At 34.9% G+C, this 8,739-nt stretch overlaps 1 protein-coding gene and 1 long non-coding RNA gene across 15 annotated transcripts in view; one reads left to right on the forward strand and one right to left on the reverse strand.

The window, feature by feature from the left end:
• The window catches only part of LOC127851468 (plexin-A2-like), a 203,150-nt gene that overhangs the window by 38,408 nt on the left and 156,003 nt on the right, over nucleotides 1–8,739 (reverse strand). The gene's annotated exons all lie outside the window — the stretch shown is intronic.
• LOC127851472 (uncharacterized) lies at nucleotides 63–2,806 on the forward strand. Its single transcript, XR_008035776.1, has 5 exons — nucleotides 63–277; nucleotides 1,403–1,458; nucleotides 1,770–1,829; nucleotides 2,084–2,209; nucleotides 2,680–2,806. It is a non-coding gene; the product is annotated as an uncharacterized LOC127851472 (long non-coding RNA).

Genomic DNA, 8,739 nt, shown 5'->3' on the forward strand with positions numbered 1-8,739 from the left:
AATGCACTCTTTGGCTTTTAACAGGATTCACAACCATACAATTTGAGAAACACCATGTATTTAAAACATTTTACATAAATTGTAGATCCTACTCATTACCGGAGATAAGAACAGTGTCGTGTGTATGGACATATGCAAGCGCCGAAGGTCAGCAACACGTGTCGATGCCGTGATAAACGTTGCAGTAAACGGGGCATATATACAAACCACATCATAAGCGAAATTCACAACAACTTGAAAACGTTGTTATCCAGTTTGATATTTAACAACACTTAAGGTAAGTCCATTTAAATTTGCGGTTGAATTGTGTTCATACTTTTCCCGGCTGGTTGTTATACGCTATGGTTTCATGTGTTAAATATAGTATACATTTTGCTTTCTAAATTTGTGTATACTACTATACAGTTACTATAATAATCGTAAATTACCCAACACCGCTCAGACATATACGGTATTTTAAAACCGTTGTAATTGTTTCGATTGTTCTTTTATTTATGTTCGTTTTGCAGATTCTGTTGTATTGTTGGTTTGTTATTTTTGTAACTGGTTGTAAACTTTTTTTGTTCTGATCTTTCAAATATCAGCAAAATCAAAGTAAGGATGGTTTGAATGCAACAGATGCTATGTGATGACTACAACGCACCAATAAATATGTATTTGTATGACCCTATTCGTCATAAAGGATTAAGGTCTTCCTTTGATTAAAGGGAATTTTTCACAGATTTTAGCATGTATTAAAGTTTGTCATTAGATGCTATATATTGATAAATGTAAACATTGGATCGAAAAGGCTCCAGTTAAAAAAACAAGTATAAAATTAAAGAAAGAAAAAAAAGTAACCACAACTAGGCTTGAACCACTGACCCCTGGAGTAACAGTCTATCGCTTAGACCACTAGGTATCCGCGCTCTTTCATTGAGATACGTATTCTATACTTTATATAAGCAATTCTCGTAGTATCACAAAATATAACGACACCAAGAGAACTCTCAAAAGTATCCAATCGTTTCGCGTTGCCACGCTTTATAATTTTCAGGTTTTACTATCGTCAAACGATGCATATAATGTATATTTTAGAGCATGGTAAATGTTCAGCATTACTGTTTCCTCACAAACTTCATAACTACAATGAAAATTTGCGAATGAATGTTTTTTTAGTTTTGTCAATTTACCAAAGGCCCCTTTATGGGTTATCGATAGCAGTGTAATAATAATATAGATCATAAAACGGATATCGTATGTTGTATAATAAATAGAGAATAATCTAACTATTATTGTACCCTGATTTTAAAGTAGTATTCGGATAATTAGATATCCGATGACAGCGCTTATATAATGATTTTTTTTTTCATATATATTGTAACAAAAAATGTACTAATGTAACTCTTACTTTATTATCCAGGCTGTAAATGAACCCTTCTTGGATCTGTGTTGCCGTAGTCTGTATGGTGACAGTAGGTAAGCAGACCATGGTGTCAGTACCTAAATCATTGTGCTCGAAGCAATGGTTTGCACTGTAAACATTTGTGTAAAATCCCTGAAATTTATATGAACACTTTTGAGACAATTAAGATATACATGCAATTAAAAATCGTTATAGTTGCATTTTGCCGTAGAATCATGACCAATAAATTGTTTTCAACTTTGTGAATGCCATTAGATGATCAGGACATATAAGTACAACCTTAATCATAAGGCTATCTTAGAAGTCACCTTAATTTATCATCTTATTGTAACTTACATGCACATGTGCCTGTATTTTGTTTAAGGCATGTCTGTCGGCGTCTGCGGGTGTTATCACGACTACCAGCCAGTTTGCGGTGTCGATGGTAAAACATATGGCAACCAGTGTGCGATTTCCTTCACGTAAATTGATTATCACGAACATCTCAAAACTCATGAACATGATGGAATATATTGGAACTTATTTTAGCAACTAGCATTTGCACAAAAGATATTTTCGAATTACAAATGTGTATAAACTGATCATGTATCAGATTTCTATAAAATGCATCATTTTTTCATTTTTTTAGATTATTAGCGAATGTAACTATGGAGTTGACAATACTGCCAATTTTTTCAGCAACGTAGAAAAGGCATATGACGGCGAGTGCCGTAATCCACCGTGTCTGTGTTCATCAACCATCCCGTCCCCTGTGTGCGGCAACGACGGGCTGACCTATAAAAATGTGTGTCTGATGACATGCAAGTAAGCACGACCTTCATTGTATTTACTTTACTCAATCTTACTTCAGAAGTAATCATGGAAATGAAATATTATAATGTTCTTTACTCATTCTTACTTCAGAAGTTATCATGGAAATTGAATACTTTCAGTTACTTTACTCATTCTTACTTCGGAAGTAATCATGGAAATGGAATAATTGTATTTACTTTTCTCATTCTTACTTCGGAAGTAATCATGGAAATGGAATAATTTTATTTATTTTACTCAATCTTACTTTAGTAGTAACCATGGAAATGGAATACATAGCGTGGTAATATTATAACGTCTCAAACGCGTCTGGATCCGAACAACTGACCTGCTGAAATTCTATTCAACAAATTCATATTTTGCCTATTAATTTACATAAACAACCATATGCTTGTTTGTTTATAAATTAAATCACTGATGTAAGTTTTGAGGCGTGTGTATTTATGTTAACGTTCGCATTTCAGCGGTGCGACTGAGGCTCATCCGGGCAGTTGTTATACGTGGTTTGAGATCCTCCAATACAAGTCGACGGAAACGGAATTTTTATTGCGTGCAATAAAATGTGAAGCATTATTAAAATGTTGTTGTTTACCGACGTTTTTAACCAAACAATCACTTTTCACTGGTTTTCTAAAACTGACCATGGAACATTGTGGAAGATAGTTATCGTTGCATAACTGAACTGTAGTTATATACGTCTCTGATAAACAATTATCCTAACAATCATACTTACCAAAAAAAATATGATGTGTTTCTAAAAATGTTTGTTATGACAAAATTATTGTTCAAACATTAGTAGCATGCCGTATCATAAGGGTGATGTAACAAGCAAGTGACAGGAAAAAAATCAGCAAAGCTGCAGAAAACGCAATGAGTTGTTGAAATAGCTGGTGCTGGTCATACCCTCAGAATATTGGTCATTGAACTATGTGAAACATACAAACACATTATTATTTTAATAATCTATGTTTAAACTTAATTTGAAAACCTAATCAGTATGGCCACATAAAGGATAAAGGATTATGTTAAATTTACATAAATACAAAACACATAGAAGGCACAAGAACATTTTCAAGCAGGCTCAATGACTGAGATTTTTTGAAGATATACATCTATTTCATCTATTTAAAAGTTGGGAAAAAATACGTGTGGCCCATTTCCTTTGTAAAATTCCATGAAAATTCACTGAGTGTTTTCAAAATGTTCAAACTTCCCAGATTTGTATCGGAATAGATTTTCACCTGAAGATTTTCCCTGTTTTCCAGAGTCAGTGCTTCATAATTAAGCATCGCTCAGAAAAACCTAGCTTAATTCATGTGCACAAAGTTTCGTCCGCACAGGTTAATCACGGACGACATTTTCCGCTTTTATTGTATTTTTCGTGTAAATGAAGTCTCTTTTTGCGACAATCCAGTTTAGGATTTAGGACTCTAGAGGCTCATCTGGTACGACATTTCACGCACATGGGACGACATTTCACGCACATGGCACGACATTTCAAGCACATGGGACGACATTTCACGCACATGCATTAAACCATGTTTTCCCAAAGCAAGACCCAAATACAAAGTATTAATTGTAGGATCTGTTAGTGTAAAAAAAAAAAAAAATACATAATAAATATTGAAAAAATAGGAACAAGTATGAAAAAAATACCAACAGTCTGATATGTATGAAACAAGAAAAGAAATATTAAAATAAGAAAGAAATATTAAACAACTGTAGGAACAAAAAGGAAACATTTTGAAAAATTGCGAACAGCATGATATATGTGTTTATCTAACATCGAAACGCTTCTTTACTTGGCTCAACCAGTTCACTTGCTGTTTATGTTTTTTCATATAAGGTGGATAACTTTGTATATTAGGTTAGTAGCGTTGAATGACGTACGTCACGGATATTAGAAAAACGACATGTTAACTTTGATGATGGAGGCTGTCCGGCTAGCTCAGTGATTGGTACACGCGCTTCTCGCCTAGGCGACCAGGGTTCAAGTCCCGTTCCCGACAGCATGTGAGTTTGATTGGTGGTGAGCATACCAGACAGGTGGGGGTTTCCTCCGGGAAACACAAGATCACATCAAAATTGAAAAATCTTTCAGTAGGAACGAAACAGCTATAGTTCAAAATTCGTCTCAACTCTCATGAATCTTTTTAATAAATTAGTCAGGATTGTTGGTTCACACTTAAGGGCCGCACATAATGTAACCTATTGCTCGGAAAGGACCTCATGAACTTCTAAATACACACACTTTGATGAATGAAGGGCACTCGATATGGCAGATTCAGGGTAGTAAATTTGTTTTAGGTGTTATCTTGTTACGAGGCGAGTAGGGTGCCGTGTAGCGAATAATACTAGTATTTATTATATATATGTTTAATGCTTTTAACAAAATACAGGTAGTATCAATCGTTGAAATAAATCCCGTATTACGCTACTCGCTGTTTCCAATTCCGTATTACCATACTAGCCGGACTACTTCGACCCATTTAATGACGTCACATTACGCGCACCGAAAATAGAAATATTTTATATTTCGAAATATATTACGTAGTACATCGTGTAACGTCATTTCTGTGACGAAACACAATAATTTTATCTAAACTCTATGGAATTTAAGGACATGTCGGACGTGGTGTTTTTTAACCGTAAACTATTTGTTAAAAACATCGAACGAATTCAAAACGTATTTTAGAGTGTGTGTTTATCATGCATAAATGTATATTTCGATAGGAATACAATAAAATAGTGTGGTTTAAACTAAGTTTCGATAAAGACATGGAAGATAGAAGTGGAAGTGCATATTGTTTCAACGTTTGTTATAAACATCGGATTAAAGTTGTCAACTTAATTGTTATAAACAGTGGATTAACGATGGCATTAATTAAGGTACGCGTTTCGGAAACCTGTGTTTTCCCGGTTCGAATGTTCACACGTTAATTTACATAAACTGTATTCATACGCGTCTTAAATAAACTATGGCGTACCGTTTTAGTCATTGTTTTGTCAGTTTTGTTAAAGTAAAAAATACAATTGTTTACTGTTTCCGTTAGTTGTTGTATATAATAAAAGAAATATTACGCTAGTCAATTGTTCCAAGAGTTTGTATCACTCTCGTGGCTAGTGCTATTTCGCATCACTCTCGAGGCTCCGCCTCTCGTGTGATACGTCATCACACAAGCCACTCGAGTGATACAAACTCTTGGAACAATTGACTAGCGAAATATTCCGTATATATGTCAATATGTCCGGTCCAGCATTCGACCAGAAAACATAAGTTAGCAGGGACAATTTTCAATTCATTGTACATATTTCAATATTGAACAAACATAATTGTAGAAGAATAATTACATTTAAAAAAATCAGAAGAAGAAATACATATAACATTGCCCAGCAGAAATGTTTACCTTTCCGTCTTTTTTTCAAATCGTACAATTTTCTACATAAAAGAAGGTCCTATTTATGGTTAACATTGAAAATAGTGAAACTAAATTTTACTTGTGCGAAGAGATTTGAATCTCGCGCGAAGATTTCACTGTTTCAATAAGCCTAAGGCTGTCGACTCAATCGAGCTAAACAAATAGGTTTAAACACAATAAACACGTTTCAATTACAAAAACCTAGAATCATATTTAGCTGCATACTGGTTAGTCTTTAATAAATGATAACGCCGTTCAAAAGATTTAAAGTCTGCAGCAGAAAAACGGTTGCAATGAGTTTGCACCAACTAGCTTAAGAAAAAATCCCATACTAGATGGGCGTTAATTAAATTGCCCCGCTGCATGCGTCATCAACATCAAATAATTCACGTGAAAACAGATGTCGGAGGAATACACGTTTACAAACATATCTTTGTTATTTTGTATTCAAATATCCATTACCAAATTATCATTATCAAAGTCATAAACACCATTGATGGTTACAAATGTGTGTCATACAAATCCGTTTTTATGGTAACAAAAAGCGTAAAAAATAGCATACGGAATGCTCGTTAGTTCTTTCAATTAGTCCGCTCACGCCACCCGTAAGAAGCTCGGACTTAGATTAAGCCTTGTCTGTCCATGCATACTTTCCGTCCGTCAAATTGTTGAGATATACTCGGTCCGTCAAATTGTTGAGTTAGACTCGGTCCGTCAAATTGTTGAGTAAAACTCGGTTCGTCAAATTGTTGAGTTAGACTCGGTCCGTCAAATTGTTGAGTTAAACTCGGTCCGTCAAATTGTTGAGTTGGTTGAGATAAGTCGGAAAGAATAACAACTAAAAACAACGTTATATAAAGAATTCATAAGCTTCTGAACATAAGATTGTAAGAACCTGTTTAGTTGGTTGCAGTTTTATGTTCGATTATATCTGAGGGTTGGCTCTTTTAAAAAAAGACTCGTCCCCGCATAACTGTGATAGCATAGCTACAACAAGGTAATGCCTTCTATGTTAAGTCCGGAAATGTAAGCGGTGAAGATTCGCCTGCCAAATGCGCTCCAACCCCATGGATCTCGTGATGAATGGTACACAGAACAAACAAAAACAAGACAACGAAAAACATGCATAATTTAATGCAATGAAACATTTTTATTTGTAAACTATCCAAAAAATGTAAATTTGTCAATATGGACGTTAAGTTCTTGTAAGGTAGAAATTGTCTACTAATTGCGTTTCGAGCATGATAACTCGAACGCATCGTGTCATTTATTTATTGCTATTGACCGATTGAAAGGTTTCTCTCATGGAGTGTGACAAAAAGGTTTTCGGTTCGAATACAGATAATTCACGTTTCTTCACGGTGACAATAGGCTTACCTCCCTTAGTTTAACATTTTCCAAGCAAACCATATTGAGATGTTAATAAAATAACACAGTCAGTTATTGCTCGTTTTATAAATTATTTATTAAGCAAGTTCGGAAAATTTAAAACAAGGAAAGTGTCTAATTGAATCCTGCGTATATATTCGGCTGGTTTCTGAGGCGGTGAATCAGAATTTAAATTCACGTTTGGTAAATTGACAAAATTTGAAAAAGTTGTTTCAGATTCGCAATTTTCGTTTTAGTTGTAATATTTGTGAGGAAATAGTACTACTGAACATTAATCATGCTCTAAAATATCCATTATATGCATCGTTTGCCGATTTAAAAACCTAAAAATTGTAAAGCGTCGTGCAACGCAAAACGATTGAATAATTTTGAGAGTTCTGTTGTTGTCGTTATATTTAGTGATACTACGAGAATTGCTTATATCAAGTATAAAATACATTCCTCATTACATGAGCAAGGATGACCGAGTGGTCTAAAGCGATAGATTTTTTACTCCAGGACTCCAGGGATCAGTGGTTCGAGCCCAGTTGTGGGTTACATTTTTTTCTTTAAAAAAATGTATTCTTGTTTTTTACTGGAGCGTTTTAGATCAAATGTTTACATTTATCAATATAAAGCATTTAACGACAAACTTCAATACATGCCAAACTCTGTTGAAAGGCCCCTTTAATGAGCGATAAACTTGGTAAAACACGGAGGGCAATCGATTCGGTGAAGTGCGTCAAACGCGTAGGGAATTCGGATACGTCGGTTGCTTCTGGGTCGTGCCTTTCCGTTGACTAGGTAGCTCGTCTTGTCAGTATATTAAGGATTGCGAATTGTCAAGGTATGTCACTTCTCAAGCGAATGAGAACGGTACATCATCTGGAGAAAAGGTTCGGTACTCTAAAGAACAGTATTCTGGAGCATTTTGGGTAATTACGTTGACTTCAAACCATGCTGCCTGGGCTGTAGAGTTCCTGCTGCAAGTTCAGAGGGTTGGAGTCTACGGAAGTCGTACTAGGTGGCGGAAGCTTTGGTAAGGACCTTGGGGTGACGGGGAGCTAGCGGTTCATCGCAGTGTGTACATATTGACGGTAGAAGCTTCGTTGAATGTAAAGGTTCCCTGTTTGTCGCATTGTAAATATTCGGGGCGATTCGATTACTTTTTAGTTTCTAATCATAAGGCAGGCAACATGAGGAAATTTATTCGTAATATTGTATTTAATGTGTAATTGGCCTTCCGAGAGCTTCAATTTGCACATCTTTGTAACGTTACACATTAATTAAAATAGGTTGTATTAAAAGCCTTATAAAGTTGTTAAATTGCCGACATATAGCTGAGTAAAAATGGATATAATGTGGTTTTAAGAGTGCAATCATGTAGTATTAAAGCTGACTCCATAATTATTTCTAATGTTGTTGTTTTTGTAGATAAACCGATATCTTATGTCAATATCAAATACACATACTCATATTAAAGGGTGGAGAATTAACGTGGTTTCCCGGGTCTAACACACGGGCTGGACAGAATGTTAACACACCGTTAAGAACTTTATTTTTGCAAATATATCAAGTTATCGAAATACATTTGCACAACTCTTAAAAGACAATTTTTCTTAAAGTTTGTGCAGATATCTTAAGGTATAAGAATAAATCCTTGAATATACGTATAAAATCGTTGACAAAATTTCACGTTGCGTGAACATAACCGTGTACAATTAAAGCAGTAGATAC

This window comes from Dreissena polymorpha, chromosome 11 (genome assembly GCF_020536995.1).
Source record: "Dreissena polymorpha isolate Duluth1 chromosome 11, UMN_Dpol_1.0, whole genome shotgun sequence".
Lineage (NCBI taxonomy): Eukaryota > Metazoa > Mollusca > Bivalvia > Myida > Dreissenidae > Dreissena > Dreissena polymorpha.